Source organism: Apus apus, chromosome Z, assembly GCF_020740795.1.
Source record: "Apus apus isolate bApuApu2 chromosome Z, bApuApu2.pri.cur, whole genome shotgun sequence".
NCBI lineage: Eukaryota > Metazoa > Chordata > Aves > Apodiformes > Apodidae > Apus > Apus apus.
In genome coordinates, this window is record NC_067312.1 from 50,361,007 (window position 1) to 50,383,920 (window position 22,914).

Genomic DNA, 22,914 nt, shown 5'->3' on the forward strand with positions numbered 1-22,914 from the left:
TCCCAGACCTGGTGCTTTCTAATGTTTTATGCCTCTCTTGCTTCTTGAATGTGAGAAATAATAATTGTGCTCTAGTCTTCATGCTTAATTTTCTCTCAGCCACAGAACTCTTGTTAAATGGAGTCAGGTTGTGAAGGAACTGGTTTGTTTTACTCAGTGCACACGTGTTTTTTTACTGACATGTATGAACCTTTATATACTCATGTTTAAATGTGTATATACAAGATTTGTCTACAAAGCTTAGAAGATTTGTAGTAGGGAGGGTTTTTGTTTTTTTTTTAGTCTTTTTTTCTGGCCTATATAATGTAATTGGGAGAGAAAAGGCATACTTTTGGCCTAACACTCCGCTCTTCTGAGAACAGCCAGTAAGCTAATCTTTGTAAACAATTTGTGTACAACACTGTTGACATAATACTTGCAGTCTGGTTGATGTAATTAAATGTGTTAATGAAGTTTCTTATATCATACACAAGTGTGCTTGAACACTGGAACACTGCAGTAGTTTCCTTCATAAAACAGTCCTAAGTTGTGGTATCATAGCTCCTTTATTGTTTTTTCTTCCACATTCCCAGTTGTCAGGAGTGTTTGACTATTCTTAAAGCTGACTCTGTGATTGCTTCAGCTTTTTATTTTGTCCTTTTTTCCCCCCACATCAAAATGGTGAATACATTTTTGCCAGTAATAACTTACTCATTAAAAAGAAAGGAGTTTCCACTTGCTGGTGGATGCTAGTGGGTGTTTCATCTGTTACTTCCTGTATTATTCCTTCACCCAAGACATCAAGGTATAGCAGTATTAGTCAAAAGCTGATTACAAGTGGTAAGAAACTTCACAATTTAATCTGATAGCTTTGGCTTTGCTTTACTCATAAGAAGTGACTTTAAACTGTTTGCATTGTAATAGCATATGCAATAGAGTGTGAAAAAGATCATTACCTGGGTTAACACATATAGTTGTTGTTAATCCTAGGTTTTCATTCAAGTAGGACAACTACTGAAGATTTTAGCATTGCTTAGAATGCCAAGCCTGCTTTAGGCTATCAGACTAGCAGCTTCCTATTGGGACGCTCAGTGTTATGGTGTGTATCAGCAGTTCTCCCAGCTGTTTCTCAGGTCTGCTACTCACCTGTGCCTGCCAGCGTTCCGGTGCTCCGTTTTCACCATGATTTTCTCTACTCGGCTTCTGACCATAGCTGCACCTTTTAGCAATTCCTGTACGCAGCAGTCCTGTCAAGGTAATGTTGTGTTACAGCAAGCTGATGACTATTTGTTCCCAGACATGCCAGATAGATGCTGACATTCCAAAGCAGTAGGGAACATCAGTGGTTGTAAGAGAGGAATGCCATAACCACTTTTTTAGTGAGTGGAGTTTACAAAGTACTTTTAGACAAGTAAATCCGAATAACCCTTCAGGAGAGTTTGGGGTACTAATAGATGGGGTGAGTTGCTAAATTCATGTCCTATTCCAAGACCAACATAAGGCAACTCATGAGACAGCAGGTGCTATATCTTTAGCTATGTAGGTGTAAGGCAACTAGCTACAGGTGAACTCAGGATGAAGGAATCCTCTGCACGTAAGTAGGTCTCTTTTTATTTACATAGCCTTTACAAACTGAGGATTCTACAAATACCTTATTTTATTTTACTTTATTCTTATTTATTCTATGGGTGATTTCAGGAAACCGCTAATCACCAAGGTAGTCTGATGTTTCAGGCAGATGACCCCTAACAGTCGCATATTCACAGAGCCTGCACGTCAGTTCTTGTAACACACTAGAGAGTCAGAGCAATAGTATGTACCTCCACTTAGTCACAGGGACTGTTCTGGGAATTAGCAGTACCTGCATCAGGGGAAAAAGGTCTGCCACTAGCCAGCAAAGCTCCATGATGTGTAGTAGAGCATCAGAGAGCTCACTCAGTCCTTCTGGGGAACATCTAGCTGGCATCCTGTCTGAAGGAGAGGAGCTGCCAACAATGAGGGAGCAATGGTTTGGAAAGCACTGTGCTCTGAAGTCACCTTATAACCATGGGACTGCACAAGGCTTATCCTATGTAATAGCATTGCCCATCAGCTGTATAAAAGCATTTTGATAAAATAGGTCCCTAACAACTGGATTGAGGCTCATGTGTCCATTTTTAAAGAAGGTGGAGGATCCAGGGAACTATTGGTTGATCAAACTTAATCTCCAAAACAGTCATGAAGCACATGTTGCATGTGCTTTTTGGAATCCATCTCTGATACACAAAGGGCAAGACAATGAGGAACAACCAGCAGAGTCATGAAGGCAAATCATGCTTGACCAAGCTGGTTGCTTTCTAGGATTAAATGAGTTGTTAGGTGGACAAAGGAAAAGTCATTAATGAAATTACAAGATTCAATGCATGTATAACAGTGTGTAATTACTTAATAGTATATTCTTAAACATTGCAAACTGCTACTGCTAAAGTCACTGGCATGCTGTCAGTTAAGATTTTGCAAATGTTAGTGCGGCTCATTTATTTTGTGTGCCAAGTACCTTTAGTACTGTGAGCTGGCGTACGGGTAATATTGGTCTACAGCACAGAGGTGTGAATTACTTTTGCAGTAATCTGCTATAATCAGCATTACAGAAATTAATTTAGTCATGTTCTAACCATGCTTAATGCATTATTATTTTGTTAAATATCCCATAGCAAAGAAGCTCAATAAATTAAATGCCACAATGCTGAATAATGCTACTGGCATTCGAGAGATTTGAAATGAAGTGTAGAATTAGGCAGCCAAATGAGTTGTAAGTATTTCAAGTGAATGTATGATAAGAAAAATTATTCTAAATTCTGTGAGTCCCACAAGACATTTGACCATTTTACAAGTTTTTTCCATTTATCTTTTGTTTCATTCTTACATATCGCTACCATATTATGTCCCCTGCTGCAGTTATAGATCTTTCTACTTTTAATAGCTTCTAAAGCCTAATTATTCTATAGTAATTTGGTAACACAATTTGTGCTTGAGCAAAAGCCTTCCTAGAGTACAAGGCTGGGAATGGTGAGAGATCCAAGAAACACTGTTATGAGAGATTGTAAAGGCATGTAGCCAGCTGAGAAAGAAACACGAAATGCAGTTGTCTCAGGAAAGGGTAGTTAGAAATGTATTTCTGGAGCAAGATTGCTGCTTAGGCTTGGAGACAGCAGGAATCTCAAAAATGTAAAAGAAACAGACTGGGAGGTATCTTTTCAGAAGCTGGGGACTTCCTGCCATTCAATCTCACTCCTTAGCATGAAAATGCCTGAGGTGTTGTAAAGAACATGAGCAGTAAGAAGAGAGATTGTCAGTCCTCAGAAAGAGGATTTGAGGTACCTGATCCAGGAAAGGATGGCCCCTCCACTTAATGCCTTCCTTGTCTTTAATAGTCAGACCAGCTATACCCAGGCTGTTCAGCCTCCTGAGCTGGAAGATAAGAATAAAACCAGAACCAGTGGTGTCCCTCAGGGATCAGTGTTAGGACCACTTTTTTCTGACATCTTTATCAACAATCTTGATGAGGAGGTAGAACGCACCCTCAGCAAGTTTGCAGGTGACACCAAGTTGGGAGGGAGTGTTGACCTACTCAAGGATAGGAAGGCTCTGTAGAGGGATGTGGACAGGCTGGATCAATGGGCTGTGGTAATTTGTATGAGATTCAACAAGGCCAGGTGTCAGGTCCTGCACTTGGGTCACAACAACCCCAAGCAGTGCTACAGGCTTGGGGAAGAGTGGCTGGAAAGCTGCCCAGCAGAAAAGGACCTGGGAGTGCTGGTTGACAGCCAACTTAACATGAGCCAGCAGTGTGCCCAGGTGTCCAAGGAGGCCAACAGCATCCTGGCCTGCATCAGGAATAGTGTGGCCAGCAGGAGTAGAGAGGTGATCATGGCCCTGTACTCAGCACTGGTGAGACCACACCTTGAGTACTGTGAGCAGTTCTGGGCCCCTCACTACAAGAAGGACATTGAGGTGCTGGAGTGTGAGCAGAGGAGAGGTACAAAGCTGGTGAAGGTCTAAAGAGCAAGTCATATGAGGAGCAGCTGAGGGAACTGGGTATGTTTAGTCTGAAGAAAAGGTGGCTGAGGGAAGACCTCGTTGCCCTCTATAACTACCTGGGAGGAGGTTGTAATGAGGTGTGCGTTGGCCTCTTGTCATAAGTGAATAACAACAGGATCAAAGGAAAAGGCCTGAAGTTACAGCAGGGGAGGTTTAGACTGGATATTAGGCAGAGGGGCAAAATAACCTCCCAGGCCCTGCTGCCCACGCTTCTTTTGATTCAGCCCAGGACAAAACTGGCCCTCTGGGCTCCAGTGCACACTGGCAGCTCATGTCAAGCTTCTCATCTAGCACCCCCAAGTCCTTCTCCTCAGGACTGCTCTCTAGCCATTCTCTCCCGAGCCTGTACATGTGCCTGGGGTTGTGCTGACCCAGGTGCAGGACCCTGCACTTGGCCTTGTTGAACTTCATGGGGCTGGCATGGGCCCACCTCTCCAGCCTGTCAAGGTCCCTCTGGATGGCATCCCTTCCCTCTAGAGTATCAACCACACCACACAGCTTGGTATCATCAACGAACTTGCTGAGAACACACACTCAATCCCACTGTCCATGTCTCCAACAAAGATGTTGAAGAGCACCTGTCCTAGGACTGACCCCTGAGAAACACCATTCATCACTTGCTTCCACTTGAACACTGAACCATTGACCACAACTCTCTGGGTGCAGCCATCCAGCCAATTTCTTATCCACCAAGTGGTTTGTCTGTCAAATCCAGGTATATGACATCAGTTGCTCTGCCATCATTCACCATCTCTGTAGCCTTGTTGAAGAAGGCTACAAAATTGGTCAGGCATGATTTACCCTTAATGAAGCCATGTTGGCTCTCCCAGTCATCTCCTTATATTCTATGTGTCTTAGCAGACTTTCCAGGAGGATCTGCTTCATGATTTTGCCAGGCAGAGGTGAGACTGACCAGTCTGTAGTTCCTCGGGTCTTCCTTCTTAAAAATAGGGGCTATGTTCCCTTTTTTACAATCAGCGGGAACCTCGCCAGACTGCCATGACCTCTCAAATATTATGAACTGCATGGGCCAGTGCATGGACCCCAACAGGTCCACATAGACTGGTGCACCTTCAGGTTCTTTAGATGGTCACAAATCTGTTCTTCTACAGCATGAGATACAAGACAGTCTGTTGTAAAAAAAAAAAAAAAAATGTTGTGATGATACATAAATGAATTTTCTACTGTCTTTCCATAATAAAACAGTATGTTGTTTTGAAAAGGGATTGGGCTGAAAGCTTTAAATAAGAGAGACTTTTGCAAAGCTTGCAAAGACAAGGTTGATAAATAAAGCCCTTGAATCTTAATTTATCAGGACTGAGAACTACATTCAGAAAAGCTACATAATTGGTCTAAGTGTTTTGGAGAACAGTAAATGAAATAATCCATTGCCTTTAAATATAAAATGACAACTGACAGTTTTCAATGATGTTCCAGTTTCTGTTTTTCTGTTGAAATGAGTCCACATGGCAACAGACTTTTTGCCTTCCATAAATATTAACCTAATTATAGAAAGAAACAGAATATCGAAAACAGATTTTAAGTGAAAGAAAATAAAAAAATTCTGGGCTTAAGGGTTTTGCATATTTTTCTTCCTTTTCCAATCAGCTTTTACTTTTTTTTTTCCCCAAAAGACATTCTCAAGATCTTCTTCTTAGATATAACTATCATCCCCCCCAAATGAGAAAAGCAAAGGTTTACTATCATTAATTGATGATCTTTCCAGTTATTTCTGCCCATGATCTCTCAATTACTGTGTGATTGTTCTTGCAGTGTTCATCCCATTGCTTCCATTTATCATCTAGAGAAATTTTGAGAGCTGAATTAAACACTGTGGACACATCTAGTCAGTTCAGCATTTTCTCATCTATGTTCCATATTTCTAGAAAAGACCATCTCTTTACATTGCTTAGTTATACTATTCTCCTTTAACTAAAGAGGTGGGTGGAAAAATCTTAATTGTTCCATTAATCTCTTTAATTTCCACTCTAGAATTCAAGCTGTAATAATTACCCTTTCTTACATTCTCCTTCTATTCCTGTTAGAGACTAACTTGAACGGCAAGTACTTCTTTTCTCATTGTTATTTTGTTAACAACCACCTTCTGAAGAGCTAATTCTCAGTCTAAGAGCACCCACTCATTTTATAATGTTGGCAATAATTTCCACTTGCCCAGTGGGAGGTCCTTTCATCCAAAGACTTGAAGCACTTAATTTGGATAAATTTCACTTGACAGTAACTCATCTGTTACTTAATTGACTATTTAGAAGGCCTGTGCCTGGTTGGACCTCACCAAGACAAGGCTTTTAGAAGAAACTGTTTGTATAGGAATCATATTGGGAGGGGGAGTGGGTAATTATGCTTTACTTCAGTAGTCACAGAAACCACATGCACTAGACAAGCGGTACATACAAGTAGCTAAGGTCTAGTGTTGCATAAAGAGTAAGATATTATGCTTAAGCAGTTACCATGGAAAGACTGATACAATAATAAATCCTGAACCTATCACATGGTAGCCAAGGTCACAGTAACCAGTTAGCTACTTGAGTATCTCCTTTCCCCATTCCAACCTGGTTTGAATATCAGGGACTACAATCAATATGGTGACCAATGATCTTTGTTAGAAATGAATATGTATGAAGCTATGCAACTTGAAGGCGCCAATCAATGCAAAGGTTAAACTTAATGAAAAATTTAAAGCGAGCATGATATGCATTTTTATGTTAATATTTTAGGCAACAGAAATTTAATATATAAAAACCTGTTGATTGTAATGCACTTCAGGTTATGCTAGGAGGAGCTATCCCCATTATCCTCCGAGCGTCAATAAAGAAGTGTCTGCTTATCTACATCACATTGGTGTCCATAAGTTATTTTTCCCATACTTGGTGACACATGAACATAGGTAAGTGCTTTCAGAACTGTGACAAACCATGTCAGAACATGCAGAGAAATGGACCATGTGTATAGGACCATGGAGAAATATCTGTGTGGTGGATGTATCTGTAGCAGTCTTAGCTAGAGGTTAGGTTCCCAGTTGTGGCTTCCTGGCCTAAATGGTTTGGTACTAGCTTGCTCTCCTTTGTTTTTTTTTTCATCATGCAGTTTTGATATATCTATTGTTGCTAAATGTCCTCTAACAAGTCAGCAGAATGACCAGAAATAGTGCAAAGGAATTCTAACACTTGGCTCCTTGCTCTGCCACTAAGTATTAGTCCTCTCTTGAGGAAGCTGGGAGTGGAGGAAGAGGAGCAACGAAGATCTAGATTTTTGCATTCATGGCAAGCTGGACAAGAGCAAACCCTGTTTTTCAGTTTCCGTGGTGTGATCCATGGTTTTAAGATCTGACCAATTACCTTTTTTTGAAGACTGCTGCTCAGCATTTTACCTACGAGTCACTAATAATGTGTTCTGTCTTTCCCATCTCTGGGAAAAGCCTTCAGTGCTCGTCTGTTTTAACTCCAAACAGGACTTTTAGGTTTATAGGGAAAATAGACTGATATGTCACCATTAGGCAAAATGTGATACCCACCCAGTCAAATACAAAAAGCCTTACTTTACCAGAACTCAAGCTGATTTCTTTCTAGTAAGAATAAAAGAAAACTGAATGTTCAAGTCTGGCTCCTAGTAAGACCAATTTATATAATAGTGTTCACATTCATAGGTGGGCAGACAGCAACCTCTGGGTTTGGTTCTACCCAGAAATGCAACAAATGAGGAATTGCTTTGTGAATTCAGATCACTTCAGTCATGTGAGTCATTTTGCTGTCATGGGAGTGCAGACAAATCAAGTTATAATGTTAAAAGCTGTCCCCTCTCTTGCTCCTTTTCCCCTATGAAGACTAGTATCTGGAGAGCCAAAGTGATGATAAAGAATTTGTCACCGTCCCTCAGCCATTTCACTCTTTTTACATATGAGGAAAAGAAGTTTACATTTAAAAGATGGGGACAAAGAACAGAAGATGAAGTATAGCCATGAATTTATTTCCCTTCCTGTGCTGTAGGTCCCTGACTAATTTGCTTTAGAGATTACAAATCATATCCTTTAAATTCATTAAATGAAGAGTTGCAAATGTCGACAGAGGACCTACACAAAAGTGAGAAGATATGCTTTTGTCCTATGCCTGCCTTTTGAGTGGGCTTGGTTTTCAGGTTATTCATTATCTGTGTATCTAGTAGTATGATGCATTATTTAAGGGGCCTAACATTTCCCCTAAGTTTCTGGTTTTGGTTGCATATATACTTTAATCATACATGCACTGCATGGCAATAGAGACCCCATGTCAGACCTCTTTGCAACTCTTAGGCCACAGTGAGGCACCAAACGGAGTTACACACTTGGTTGTCTTCAGGATATATACATAAACAATTAGTAACTAACTAATTAGCTGTGCAAGTGCTTTACTGTAAGTCAAACCCATCAGTCTTCAGAAGTGCCCACACATCAGGAGTTTGTCTGTATTTTGATGAACTGAAAAGATATTTAAGAAAAAACCTATAGTTGTTTCAGTAAGATCAACCTTTCATCCAACCTGCTGTGTAAGTTTTCTTTATGTTGAGATAATAAATTTGAAACTTTAATGTGATAATAGTAATGGGTCTGTTATATCTGACCAAAGTGACCAAAAGCAGATGTCAATGAAAAGTGAAACACAGCAATCTGATATTTCCTCTGAAATACTTTCTCAGTCTCTACTAATTTGAAAATAAATTACTATCTGAGGCAAAGGACGTTCCTAAGTATTCTGGAATATTGAACAGTGGGTTTGTCTTTCATGAATCTGCCTGGCCTCTTTTGAATCCATCTGCGTTTTTGGCATCTGCAGTATCCCATGGCAGGGAGTTCCACAGCTTACCTGCTCATAGCTACCTCCTCTTGCTTACTTTGAGGCTGGCTGCTTGATAACTTTATCTTATTCCCCATAGTTCTTTCACTGAAGAAAGCATCAAACAAGTATTCCTTACCCATCCTGGGTTTCCTCCCCTCCATCCCCTCCTAATTTTCTAGGTTGTTAGTTTGGGTAAAATTAAAAAAAGGAAACCATTACAAAGATGACCATGTAATGGGAAGGAATAACTTCTACCTAAGCAAAGTACATATAGGTATGCATAGATGCTGAGCAGTGTAGGCATTCTTGTTTATAAAATGAGAAATAATTTGTATGTGACTTCATGTTTTGAATGCTTTGATGAACAAACAGGAAGGCTGATTAGTTCTTGAGTTGTAGGCAGCTTGAGACAACTGTAAACATCAGAGAGTAAGTCACTAACTGCATAATCCTCTTAGTTGGCTGGCAGTGTATTAATCTGGAAAGAAAATACAGCCAAACCTTCTGGAAACCCTGTCCTGGTTTTTAAGTGTATCTTAAAAAAAAAAAAAATCCATATAATTCACACAGGAACAAATGAGAGATGAAGTGAGGATAAGAAACTTAAATTCTTGTTTTCAGATGCTTCATAAACTAACAAATACCACTTCTGGAATAAATAAATAAAAAATATCACTCAGAGTGTATCAGCATTTTGCCAGTAGTATACTCTAGCTTGTCAAACTCCAAAATCTCCATTTAATGTCTTTGCAGAGAAGACCATTTCACAATAATATTATTTTTCCTTGAATGTTTTATAATAAACAATGCTTTGGATGAGATTCTGACCAAAGAAGACAGGTCTTCAAGTTTGGCACAGCCTCCAAGAGATGGTGACTCTGTTTTTGCAGGTTCTTTGTAGCGTATGGAGCCATTAGCAGTTATGGTGGACAGCCCCATTTTGTATGTCATATTCAAAGCAATCTTTCTGTCCTTCACTGTAAAGAGGTTAGCTGGTGAAGTCTGTTTGGCCATGGACTGCTATCTTGGAGCACCCATGTTGCAAAGTATGACTTTGTCTTTAATACCTAAACAAGCAGAAAAATCACTAAGATATAAATAGTTTACTGTATTCTCTCTTTGTATACATGTTTAAATGTTTTTAATTATTTAATGGGATTGCTTACTATATTTGAGAATCCAGTAATTTCTCTGGGCCTCTGTACAAACTTTAAAAAACATACTCAATATTAATGTTCAAGTGCTGTGAAGTGAATGCTGGGTATTGATAAATTATATGTGACATTAATTATGCTAGATTCTGTGCTGACCCAGAGCTAATGGACATTACAGAGAATGGCCTGTATTTTTTCCCATTAAGGGTACTTATTCTCAGTAGCGATTCAGGCTACTCCTGTCTGATTATTTTTATTTGTTTAGTGGTTTCAGCTGCCTAAAGTCTTTCTAATTCCCATTAACAGTTCCACTCCTGTATGGACAAATACACTAGGCAGACATTACAAAAAGGAATGAAGTTTTAAGAAAGTAAAAAAAATTGCAGTTAAGACTAGAGCTGTGGAAAAGCAGAATTTTCTTCTACGGCATGCAAAACTGGGACAGAAGTTTCTAAGTTCTGTTCTCAAATCAAATCTGTCACCATCTCTCAGTTCCTATAAATAAATCAGTAATGTATTCTCGAGTTCTTTCATCAGAGAAGCAGTGCTCAACGTGTTACTGTTACCAGGAACTACAAGAAATAAAAAAAAAAAAAAAAAAACACAACAATCAAAGTAGCATACTAGAAGGAAACATCCTGCTCAACATGCAAGTAATTCTTTGGCATCTCAGGTTTGTGGCCTGTTTTGTGCCAGAATATCATATTGTGCTTATATATGTCTCCTTAGAACAGTTTCATTCAGCTCTTACAAAATCTTTCCAGTAGCTGGACTCCTGCAACTGTCAGGATGAGTGAGTAATTTAGTTGTCTTCCAAGACTCCTTCTTTTCCCAGTAACCTAGATTGTTTCAGATTAAGTGTGTTCTGGAGAAAAACATTTTCCAGGAATTTCTGTTACAGGAACTGATGGAAACATCAGTGGACCTGATTCAAACTAGAAGAACATATGGTCTGCTATACATTTATATTGGCAGCTCTTCATCATAAGTGTCTATTAAAGTTTGGCCTTTTGCATTATTATGTACAGTAAAAATATCTTCTGATGGAAGGTAGTTAAAAGACTGGGTTTTCCATGCAGGCAGTTTTCTGGGGGCAGAATATGAAAGAATAATGAAATTCTACACAGCTGTAGCAAGAGAATGTCAGTGAATTCACTATACTCCAGTATAGTGAATGGAGCAGGTGTCAACCTCATGGTGAGTGAGAGGTGTGAGGAGTGGGATCATAGGCTCTGCAGGGACTCAGAGGTACAAAAGAGTAATTAATATGTTTGACGATTTAAAGTAGAGAGTTATATCAACAAACGAACAGTCTTGGAGGGAAATTACTTCTGTCAGCACCATTCTGAGTACGGCTACATTGTATTTTTTTGAACCCTAGGAACAGAACGTGAATTAATTGAGGTTTGGGCTACATGGATATGTAGGAAAAAACATATAAAAAAATACTACCTGGGAAGAATCTGCAAGACTTAAAACACTGTCTGTTTTGTGGCAAGGGAGATCAAGGTCATAGATGAGGCCCAGACAGCAGGCAGATGTGGGTAGCCATCTAGTAGAAGGTAGCAAATAGTAGTTCCAGTCATGTTGAAAGAAGGTATCTGCAAGGAGGACTGGTCTGAAAGTGTTTTGATCAGTAGAAATCTGGTGTTAAAAATCACATCCAGCTCCTAAGCCATCTGCTAAAACTACTTTCTCTATGCTCCACTCCTTCTAGACACAGAAGGTGAAGGGTAGCTCTCCTGCTCCCCCAACTGCTCTGAAGGTCCTAGGCCTTGCAGTAGTAGCTGGCTGTCACTCCTATCCATTTCCCCTTTGCATCTGGAACTTCTGATGATTAAGGCAAGTTATTTAATATATTTGTGCACAGCACTGAATCATTTTGCATCTTCCCCACCTTTAGTACATCTAGTCCAGGAGAGCCTTAGAGGCAAAAGCCACTCACTTTGGTGGAGAGATGCGGTCAGTCTGTTCAGAACTGATCTCTTAGACTTTAAAAAGTCTAGATATTTTGCCACTGTTGTAAGCATCATAATGCTCTAATAATTTATTAGTATTACACTTTATAGCTAGGCGAAGGAATTGGATTACCTTGCAAAAAGCTAATGCCTTCACCATTGCTTAGATTCTGTCTAAGAAAGAAAAGGAAAATATGATGTAGGATATATTGGAACTGGAAGTTAGGAGTCATCTGTAGTACTGAATACAAAAGACCTACTCACTCATGGAGATGATGTTAAATAGCAGCAGAAGGAAGGCTGTTGTGTTTTAGCAAGAAAACGTAGTCTCTTTTAGCTGTGCACTTAATACTTGGATACCTAATCCAAGGCCCATCAGTCAGTAGGAGATTGCCACTCATTTCAGTAAGCAGAAGCAGAGAGAGGAGCGGTGGGTGCATGTCCCCAGTAGAAGGCTCTTGAGATTTATAGAACTCCTGAGATTTATAGAACAAATGTTCAATTTTTTTTTTTCATTCTTGCATTCAAGGTGCTTTTTAATTTTTTCTCCCATAAAAGTCACTCAGAGCCATAAACATTTCCTTTAAAAAAAAACTTTTTGAATTTTAATGTTGAATTAGGATACAGTCCAGTGGCAGGTTGGGCTGTAGGATAAGGCTGAAATATCCCAAGGGTCAGTTGTGCCGGTAATGACAAGTTTGTGTACCGACTCAGTTGTTAATAATGCTCTGTATACTGTCTGCAGTGTGTCAGCTGATTCTTCTTGTGTGTTCACAGATTAAAATTTGTCCAGGATTTGTTTCTGAACTGCAGGAGAGCATCATACATTTAAAATCTTTGATCTTTAAATGACGAGGATCTCATCAGCTTCAAGGCCACAAAGACTTGCAGCCGTGATAACTCATACTGTTTTCTGCCTCTATACTTTTTTAGTCTAGAAAACATTTTTATCAACTCTGCTATCTCATGGTCTAAAATAATTTTTGGTACTTTCACATGGTAAATTATTTGAGCACCACTAGGAACAAAATCCCGTGCTAGCTAACATGGTGCTAGGAGCATGTGCTGTATTGCTGTATGTGCTATATTTGTAATAGTGATGATATGAGCACAGTTTTTCAGAAAGTTAAGCAGGCAAAATGTAAATTCACTGAAGATTGCCAGATTTTAATGACAAACCAGATCACAGAATCACAGAATGTCTTTAGATGGAAGAGACATCCAAGATCTTCTGGTCCAGCCTTAGACCTAACAGCACAAGCTCACTGCTAGACCATGTCCCTAAACACCAGGCCCACATGCTGTTTAAATGCATCCAGAGATGGTGACTCCACCACTGCCCTGAGCAAACTACCCCAATTCTTGACAACCCTTTCAGTGAAGAAATGCTTCCTAATATCTAACCTAAACCTCCCCTGGCACAGCTTGCATCCATTCCCTCTGGTCCCATCACACATCACCAGGGAGAAGAGGCTGTCCCCCTCAGCACTCCAGCCTCCTTCCAGGTAGTTGTAAAGAGCAATGAGATCTTCCCTCAGCCTCCTCTTCTCCAGACTAAACAACCCCAGCTCCCTCAGCTGCTCCTCACAGGGCTTATGCTCTAGGCCCTTCACAAGCCTCACTGCCCTTTTCTGGACATGCTCCAGCGCTTCTATGTCCTTCTTATAGTGAGGAGCCCAGAACTGAACACAGTATTCAATGTGTGGCCTCACCAGTACAGAATACAGGGGGAATCTGATCCCTGCTCCTTCTGGCCACAGTGTTCCTAACACAAGCCAGGCTGCCATTGGCCTTCTTAGCCACCTGCACACACTGCTGGCTCATATCCAGTCGATTGTCAATCGACACTCTCAGGTCCTTTTCCAACCACACAGCACCAAGTTTGTAGCTAACTATGGGGTTATTATGACCCAGGTGTAGGACCTGGCACTTGGCCTTGTTGAACCCCATGCAATTAACCTTGGCCCACTGACCTAACCTGTCTAGGTCCCACTGTAGAGCTTCCCTACCCCCTAACAGATCAACACACCCATCTAGCTTGGTGTTGTCTGCAAACTTACTGAGGGTGCATTCAATCCTCTCATCCAGGTCATTAATAAATCTATTAAAGAGAACAGGCCCCAGTACTGAACCTTGGGGAGCACCACTTGTGACCAGATGCCAGCCAGATTTAACTCCATTGATTACCACCCTTTGGGCCTGGCCATCCAGCCAGTTTTTTATCCAGCACACAGTGCATTTATCCAAGCCCAGCCCCACAAGTTTCTGAAGAATGCTGTGGGAGATGGTGTCAAAGGCTTTACTCGAATTCAGATAGACAATGTCCACAGCTCTTCACTCATCCACCAGGTGGGTCATCTTGTTGTAGAAGAAGATCAGGTTAGTCAGGCAAGACCTGCCTTTTGTAAGCCCATGCTGACTGGACCTGATCACCTGGTTATCTTGCATGTGCCAAGTGATTGCACTCAAGATGACCTGCTCCATAACCTTCCCTGGCACCAAGGTCAGATTGACAGGTCTGTAGTTCCCAGGATCCTTCTTCCTACCCTTCTTGTAGATGGCTGTCACATTTGCTAGCTTCCAGTCACCTGGGACCTCCCCAGTTAGCCAGACGGTTGATAAATAATGGAGAGTGGCTTGGAGAGCACTTCTGCCAGCTCCTTAAGTACCCTTGGGTGGATCTCATCTGATCCCATAGCCTTCTGCACATCCGTCTGACACAAAAGGTCACTGATAATTTCCTCCTGGATTGTGGGGGCTGCATTCTGCTCACCCCTATCTTCCAATTCACAGAGCTGGACCCCTGGGTAGCAATTAGCATTGCTGACAAAAACCAGGTGGGTGCTCAGCAGCTCAGCATTTTCCTTGTCCTTAATCACAAGGTTTCCTCCTGCGTCCAGTAGAGGGTAGATATTCCCCTTTTCTCTTCTTTTATTATTAAAGTCCTTGTAAAAACACTTTTTAATACCTTTAATGATGCTAGCCAGATTGAGTTCTAGCAGAGCTTTGGCCTTCCTAATTTTCTCCCTTCATAACCTTGCAACAACCTTGCACTCTTCCTGAGTTGCCTGTCCCTTCTTCCATAGCCAGTAGACTTTTCTTCCTGAGCTCTGCCCAAAGCTCTCTGTTTAGCCAGGCTGATCTTCTATCTCACCAACTCATTCTGCAGTACACAGGGACAGCTAGTTTCTGTGCCTTGAGGATTTCCCCTCTTGAGGAATATCCAGCCTTTCTGGACTCCTTTGTCCTTGAGGGTGGTTTCCCAAGGGACACCATCCACCAATATCTTAAAAAGTCAAAGTCTGCCTTCTAGAAGTCCAAGGAGGTAGTTCTATTGCTCTCCCTCCTTACTTCCCTAAGTACTGAAAACTCCATCACCTCATGGTCGCTTTGCCCAAGATGGCCACCAGCCTTCACATCCCCCACTATTCCTTTTCTGTTAGCAAACAGCAGGTCTAGTAGAGCTCCTTCTCTAGTTGGCTCAGTCACCAGTTGTGTTATCTTCCACACACTCTAAGAATCTCCAAGACTGCTTCCTATTTGCTGTATTGTGTTTCCAGCAGACATCTGGTAAGTTGAAGTCCCCCTCAAGAACAAGCACTAGTGATTCTGAGACCTTACCCTGCTGCCTGTAGAACGCTTCATCAACATCTTCATCCTGATTGGGTGGTCTGTAACAGACCCCTACCATGACATCTGCCTTGTTGAACTTCCCCTTGATTCTTACCCATAGGCATTCGATCCTCACCATCATCATCATGATGCTCAAGACAATCAAGACCTTCCCTAACATACAGGGCCACACCCCCGCCTCTCCTCCTCCACCCACCCCTTCTGAAGTGTTTGTAGCCACTCACTGCAGCACTCCCGTTGTGACAACCTGTTGCTCCTGCTTATTGCTCATGCTGCATGCATTGGTATAGAAGGACTTGATCTGCACTAGAGATGTATTTGAGCTGGGCTTTTTTAGCACTGGCATGCTGCACACAGGCTTCTCTGGCATTGATCTGGAAGCTCTTGATGAGAAAGGAGAAAAAAAAAAAAAGAGCTTGTTGGTAGCATCTACCTGGGGGTACTCTCCTTACATTGCTAGGAAGCAATAGATATATTTGACATTTAATGAGAAGATGAGGTATGACTTGAAGATAATTTTATTTAATTCACATATATTCATTACTATCCTTCTGCTTTCAGCTGTTAGTTTGTATTCTGATTGTAAAACTCCTGAATATATTATAAGCAGTTTAAGAGCAAGTAGTGAAGACCAGCATGAGGGACATACTCTTAGCCACTGGAAGGTGCCTGAAACCACTGAAGCCTAAGAAGTTTAGATTTCTTGTAGTGCCTGTTTTGTTTCCCAAATGAGGTCCCTGATGAACATTTCTCCCCTACCTCACAAAGTGTCACAGCAGTCTCAGTGACTGTGTCCATCTTTTTCCTCCACCAAAAAGCTCTCTTTCCTGCTGCCAGGATTAGCTCTCCTCCAAGGTGGCCGTTTTCACCTTTTCTATCCTGAGAGGCAGCTGTGTCAGTGCTGCTGGTGCTGGGGCAGCCTTGGGGTGCTTGGCTGTGGGGCCTGTCATGCTGTGTTTGCCTTTCTGAGCTGCAGATGCTCCTTCTCGTGCAGCAGTCAGAGAACATCAGCAGCAAAGGTAGGGCATGGAAGTGGTTCCCCATCACTTGCAGTCATCTGTTCCTCACACCTCCTCGGCCAATTTCTAATTTGTACATGTACGGTCTGCAGACCACTAGCCTTTCAAATTAAAATGTAGCCAGTGTGGCCCACACAGTATATCATGTCACAACTTTACTGAACTGTGGAGAAAAATAATTGTCTTGTATTGCTGTGCTGAATACAGGGTACTATATCTGGCATTGTTGCATAGGACTCCTTATTTTCAATAACAAGTATAAATGACTCAGCTCCAGAAGCAGCTTTTGGTGTTTCTTATAATGGAAAAATCAAACTTGCCTGTACTTCAAGTATATGAACTATGACTGATTGTTCATAGATGTATTCTAATGAATTAGACTACTGTGAAGTAATTAAAACTTGTCATGGAGAACATCTACCTAGCAAATGTACAATAAGTTGTACAGCCAGTCCCTGGAGGCTTTCTTCATAAAAATGTATAGGAGGTCCTGCTGCTGCTATCTGTTTAGGGGTTGACAGTACTTCCATTTTAAAAGTAGCATTTTCAAGAAGTCAATATGTAAACATGATTGTGGCAGAAAACTGTAGTAGGTGTAGAACACTTAGGCAGAGGTTGTTTTTGTTTTCTTTGTTTCTGAGTTGTGTTTTTTTTTTAAATATGTGCATATCTGATCCTTGCCCACTTCTTAAATCTAATGATTGAGGCTGCTGGTTATAGGGGACATTTTCTGCAGTCTATAATAAAACTTTGCAGTTCATGTGCCTGCTGTTTTAAGCAATCTGTATTGTTTTTAGAAGTTGACAGAGAAGGCTGGATGATCCAGTGGCATGGAATTTAGTCTGTTTCTTTACAATCTGGAAATTTTGCTGCTGGGGGTCAGGACCTAAGTTCGTGTTCAGTAGCCCATCCAGCCTTTTGTTGTGCTCAGCAAGACATACACGTGTGCTGAAGTTCAAGTAAAATCAACAGTGTGAATGGAAGCCCATTTTTAATGCTTTGCTAAATAAAGATACTAGATCTAGAACGAGTGAGTGTTTTCCAGGCTGAGTACACAGTGAAAGTGAACTGGAGCTAAAAAGAGGGAAGCCTGCCCTATTCTTGGGTGGTATGTGCTAATTAGACATCTATAATCAGTCAGAAACTACTGAAGCCCCTGATTGCCTGTTCCTACATTAAAAACTTTAAAGAAGCACTTCTGGGAAGAACACATCATGACAAAATTACCCATGATTACAAGGGAAGGAATCTGATAGTGCAGGTGCTCTCTCAGAGTCCCATAGATTGGGTCATGATCAAAATTAAAGTGAAACCAATTCATTTCAGCAGAGTAGTAGAGTCTTCTGTACTGCTGTGACCAAACTGAAAGCAGATAAGCTTGTTTACAAGAGCTGGTCACATGCACCTGTGTTTACAAAACTATGCATGGTCTGTGTGAGTAGCACCTACAGAGGTTTCTTTGGTGTTAGACCATGGCACCAAATACCACTGATGTGAGTAGGACCAAGCACTCAGCCTCCCACTTGCCTGTCTCTAAATTGTCACAGGCACATGTTGAACATAGGGTGTTTAAGAAGTGCTCTTGGTCCCTCTTCTGTATTGCTGGTTTGGCTTTCATAGCTTTATTCTGCCTTTATTCTTCTAGTTTGCAGTCTCTGGCACCTTTTCTAGATGTCTTAAAACAAGAACTGGCACTGTTGGTTTTTTTTAATTATTATGATATTTTTTTAATTGAGAACAACTTTTAGGTTGAAGTTGTTGGGTTTTGTCAAGATCTAATAATAACATTAGAGTTCTGCAGAAGTTCTAAGTGTATAAACTGGCATTTGCTATACAAAATTACTATGTTTTTTGGCCAAATTCCTGGGGATTTACTAATCTGACAACAGGAAGATTAGCATCTTTAAGAGAAGCTGATCATAAACACAACATGCACTTTTAAGACCATATCTACTGGCCTGGTCCAGTTATATTTAGAGTATCCAAGGGTATCCTGAATTTCAGTATTCTGTTTGCCTAGCTTCTCTAACAACAGGGTGACTGATAAGGCCTCCAAGATAATGCACTAGTTTTCTAGAATCCCTAGTCCTGTCATTTACATGCAGTTAGTCAAAATGCAGACTGGGTACTGAAAGAACCATTTTTTATTAAAAAGCTGCACAAAATGCATAAAGGATTTGGGCACAAGATACCAGGAATAGTTATACTGGCATTTACACTCTCTTTATTACTTTGCCTGAAAATGGTAAGTATGACTTGGCCAAATTTTTATCTTATGTCTTGCTTTTATTTGCGATTAGCACCCTTTTAACTAGGAAACTCTTTTTTGCTCTGGTGGAGCATCAGATGCCAGGTGAGGCTATTTAAGATTGGTATAAGGAAAAACATCCAATTTAGCTGTTAACTTCTAGAGAGCAAAGACTCTCATTGGTGCCAGTGGGTCTTGGATCTGCCTGTAGGAACTTCAAGATTTGGCTCAGAAATACTGTACAATTTCAGCAGCAGAGGAAGGCTAAGTAATAGATCAAGATACAGATTACCTGTGTAGTTTCCAAAGTATTAAATCAGCCTCCTACCTAATAATTGTGGGTCTATTAGGAAAAATAATATTTGGGGATGTAGTATTTATGATGATGTTACAGCATCCCCTTCACTCAGTCCTCCCCATGACAAGGTGCTAAAATAGCTGTGCTGCCATTAATCTCTAAATGTCATCACTCCAGGAAAACCTTTTAAACATTTACATTCATGTTTCTTTTTATTATTTCCACTTGTTTGAATGTTGCAGTGGCTGATGCAGGCTTTCTTGGTCATTTCTCATGACCTGCTAAACAGTTTCCCTACTGACATTCCAACAGGGAAGAATTACCCAAATGCTCCCCAAAAACATCTTGTGTTTTACCGTGTTAAGTCACATGACTCTGAAAGATGCAAGAAGCCATAAAAAAGATAAATGTACCAAACAGACGGTTCTTCATTATCCTGTCTCTTAAGCTCTACATTGCTGGGAAAAAAAGTTTATTTTTGTTATCTGTGCGGCAGCAGCTTGTCTGTCATAGAACTGGAGACATTTTTAACCAATACCTTCTCCAGAAAAAAAACAACAAACAAACAACAAAACTTGGTATGAAATCAGCTAAACTCAGAAAGTAGTTTTGCAGACAGAAGTAATGCGGGAAAGAATAAAATATTTTCTCTAGGTACTTTTGAAGTTAGATATTTTGCCTCAAAACTAATTTTTGCTGTTAAGAAGTTCTATGGAAAAAAGATGACCAGAACTGTGTCAAATGAAGCATTTTGTTTACTTGAAATAAGTTATTTGCACTTTACTGCAGCACCCCAAAATACTGATTTCAAGTTGCATTGCATACATTTATGTGGAATTTTGCAAACAAACCAGGAAGTCTCTTGCAGAGCAGGTCTCACACAAAGAGCAAGTGAACACACTGTCCTCCGTCTGGTGAAGAGTGAAGAGACTCTTGGTTGTTTTCTCTCACTTCTTTCCAAATGCTGTCAGCAAACACAAGGTCCCTTTATATAGCTCACATTTCGCTTCTCATATGAGTTAATATGCTTATCTACGTAACTGTTGACATTTCATAACAGTGTCTTCTACACTTCTATAGAAATGTGAAAGTGGCCAGTAAAATGGAACTAGTCTTTTGTGATTATTTTATGGAAACTTGGTGTAGAAAAAGGCAAGATTAGCTGGTTAACAGGTAGATACAGTTTACCATTCTTTTCCAAATCAGTTGTACAACTCGTAACACTGAAAGGGAATTGGTGACAACTTAAATTTCCTGCAAGGTAGCTGGCCAAATATTTGTTTCACTTAGAACTGCTTATATGCTTGTAGTTCATTGGCATTGCATCATACTCAAAACCAAGATTAGTTTCTGATCTATGATTAAGTAATTCAAGTAATTGTTTAACCCTTAACAAGACAAAAAAAAAAAAAAAAAAAATCAAAAGCTTCTGTCTGGGAGACAGAAGGCAAGAAGCATTAAATAAAATGCAGCAAGAATAGCCTAGACAGTACTTAATATTTTGGTTTGTATGTTTCCACCATATGCTGGTTGGTGATTTTAATATTGCTTTCCTGAACAGGAGCTTTATGGAAGCAGGAGGAATTGTTACAAAAGCTTTTAGATACATTATATAAATCAAGGGTCTAAAATATAGTAAAGATATATATAGAAAAAAACAAAACAAAACAAAACAAACCACAAAAAAACCTGTTTGAATAAGCAATAAAACTTATGCTTTCTGCTTTCTTTTTGTCTTATGGAGGTCATACTAGGACATGAAGGTGAAGGTTCTGAAAATCTGTCTCTCTATATGATACACACCAAGGTCTACTTGAAATTCTGCCAGATTGCTTTCAAATTCTTCATTTAATCCTTCTCCAATTTTATTGGAAAAAGAGTAGTTGAAGGGGCAAGTATAATAATAGAATAATAAATTTGTGCAGTTTGCAAATGTGAGCATCATTGTTGATTACCATGACTGTAATTAAGTAACGGGGACAGATTTTAAATTCTCAAAATGTTCAAATAAAACTAATCTCTTGTGCTTGGAAATGCACTATTTTATTTGTGTAAGCTGTGTGAATATATATGTTTATAATCTAGAGAAGAAATTACAGTGCTGTGACTTGTAAGTACTAAGCTCTGGTTTGCCTCGGAGGGATTAATATTTTTTTTGTTTTATAATATGTCGCATATCTCCTATGAAAGTGTAATCTCATATGAACTAGAGTCATAACCGAATTTGTTAGGTATTTCCAATGAAGTAGTTTTTTTTATGAAAATTGCAGTTATCTATGCTATACGTATATAGCCCTGCACCTCTGTCAGTGGGTTTAATGATACTGAGTTGCTGAATAATGCTTAGACTTTGGAGTTCATCAGCAGCTTAGCGTAAGGTATCCCTGTGTACACTCCTGAACTACAGTAATTACTCTAGAATTGTAATATATACAGAGCAAAACTCTGTCTGTGGATGCTTATCAGAGAACAGATGAGGTGCTTTAACGCCTCCTTTTACCTAGCAGTAACCTGTCCTTGAGCATTAAATTAGTTGCAGTAAATTTTCAAGAATCAAAAATTAATTATTGTGGACAAATACAGGGATGAGGTGGAGAAATATGACTGGACTGAGGGCAGGTTTATCCTAGAGCTCCAGGGCTTTCATATGAGAACTGTTGAAGAGCTGAGCAGTTAGGTTAGAATTATGCCTCTGATGGGACAAACTGGATACAATATCAAGCAGGCGTGAAATCAACACCACATTTAGGTGAAACAATATGTGTTTAAGACTGTGTTTTGCTAATCCTTTCCTCGGCGTTTGTCTGCATATAAGCTTAGAAGCATTACTTCTTGGGACAAGGATGCTTGTCTGTCACGTGTATCAGTATTGTTGAGTAGGGCCATTCGATTCAAAGAGTGAAAGGGCTTGTAGTAAAAAAAAAAAAAAAAAAAAAAAAAAGAAAGAAGAAGAATATCAGGGATTGTTTTCTGCAGAGTTTGATCTTTTCTAGCAACCTTTTTGCTAACACATAGCAAGTCTACTATTATCATCAATATCAGGCAGGGCACTCAAAGAGATTAGCTTGCACTTGAGCAAGGATGTATCTGAATGTTTAATCAGAAAGATGTATAAAATGGTATTAACAAACCACAGCCATTTCCTTGCTCATAGAACATGTAGTTTTCTAGAATTCACAGAACTGGCAGCAATCCAATCAGAAATCACTGAAGTCAACGATGCAATGATGATAACTATTTTTCCTTTTCTGCACCACGTACAGGGTAAAAGCAGTTTGTGTTTCCCACTGTTTTCACTGGCACTCAAGTCACAAGAACCTCTCAACCTCTAGCCATTCAAATATGAGGCAAGTGAGTGAAATGGAGAAGATCTGTTCCATACTGGACAGCAACAGTGAGAACTGATGATTGTAATTGTTCTGGGATTTTATTTATTTGGGGTGTAGTGGGGGGTGGATGAGGAGAGCTTCCAAAATAATATAACTGGAAAGGCAAGGCTTACTAGCTAGTCTATGGAAGAGCGTTAGTGAAGAACCCTGAATTCTAGCTCTATGACTATAGCCATGCTATTAACTTCTCTGTTAAAGGATCAGCTACTGAACCCACTTTACTGTTAGACAAGGCGCTGAGGTTCTGGCAGTGAAGAGTTCAGTTTACATCTGTAGTAAGAAATCTTGCACTGCTGAATTTGGATCTAGTTATACAGGAATATCAAG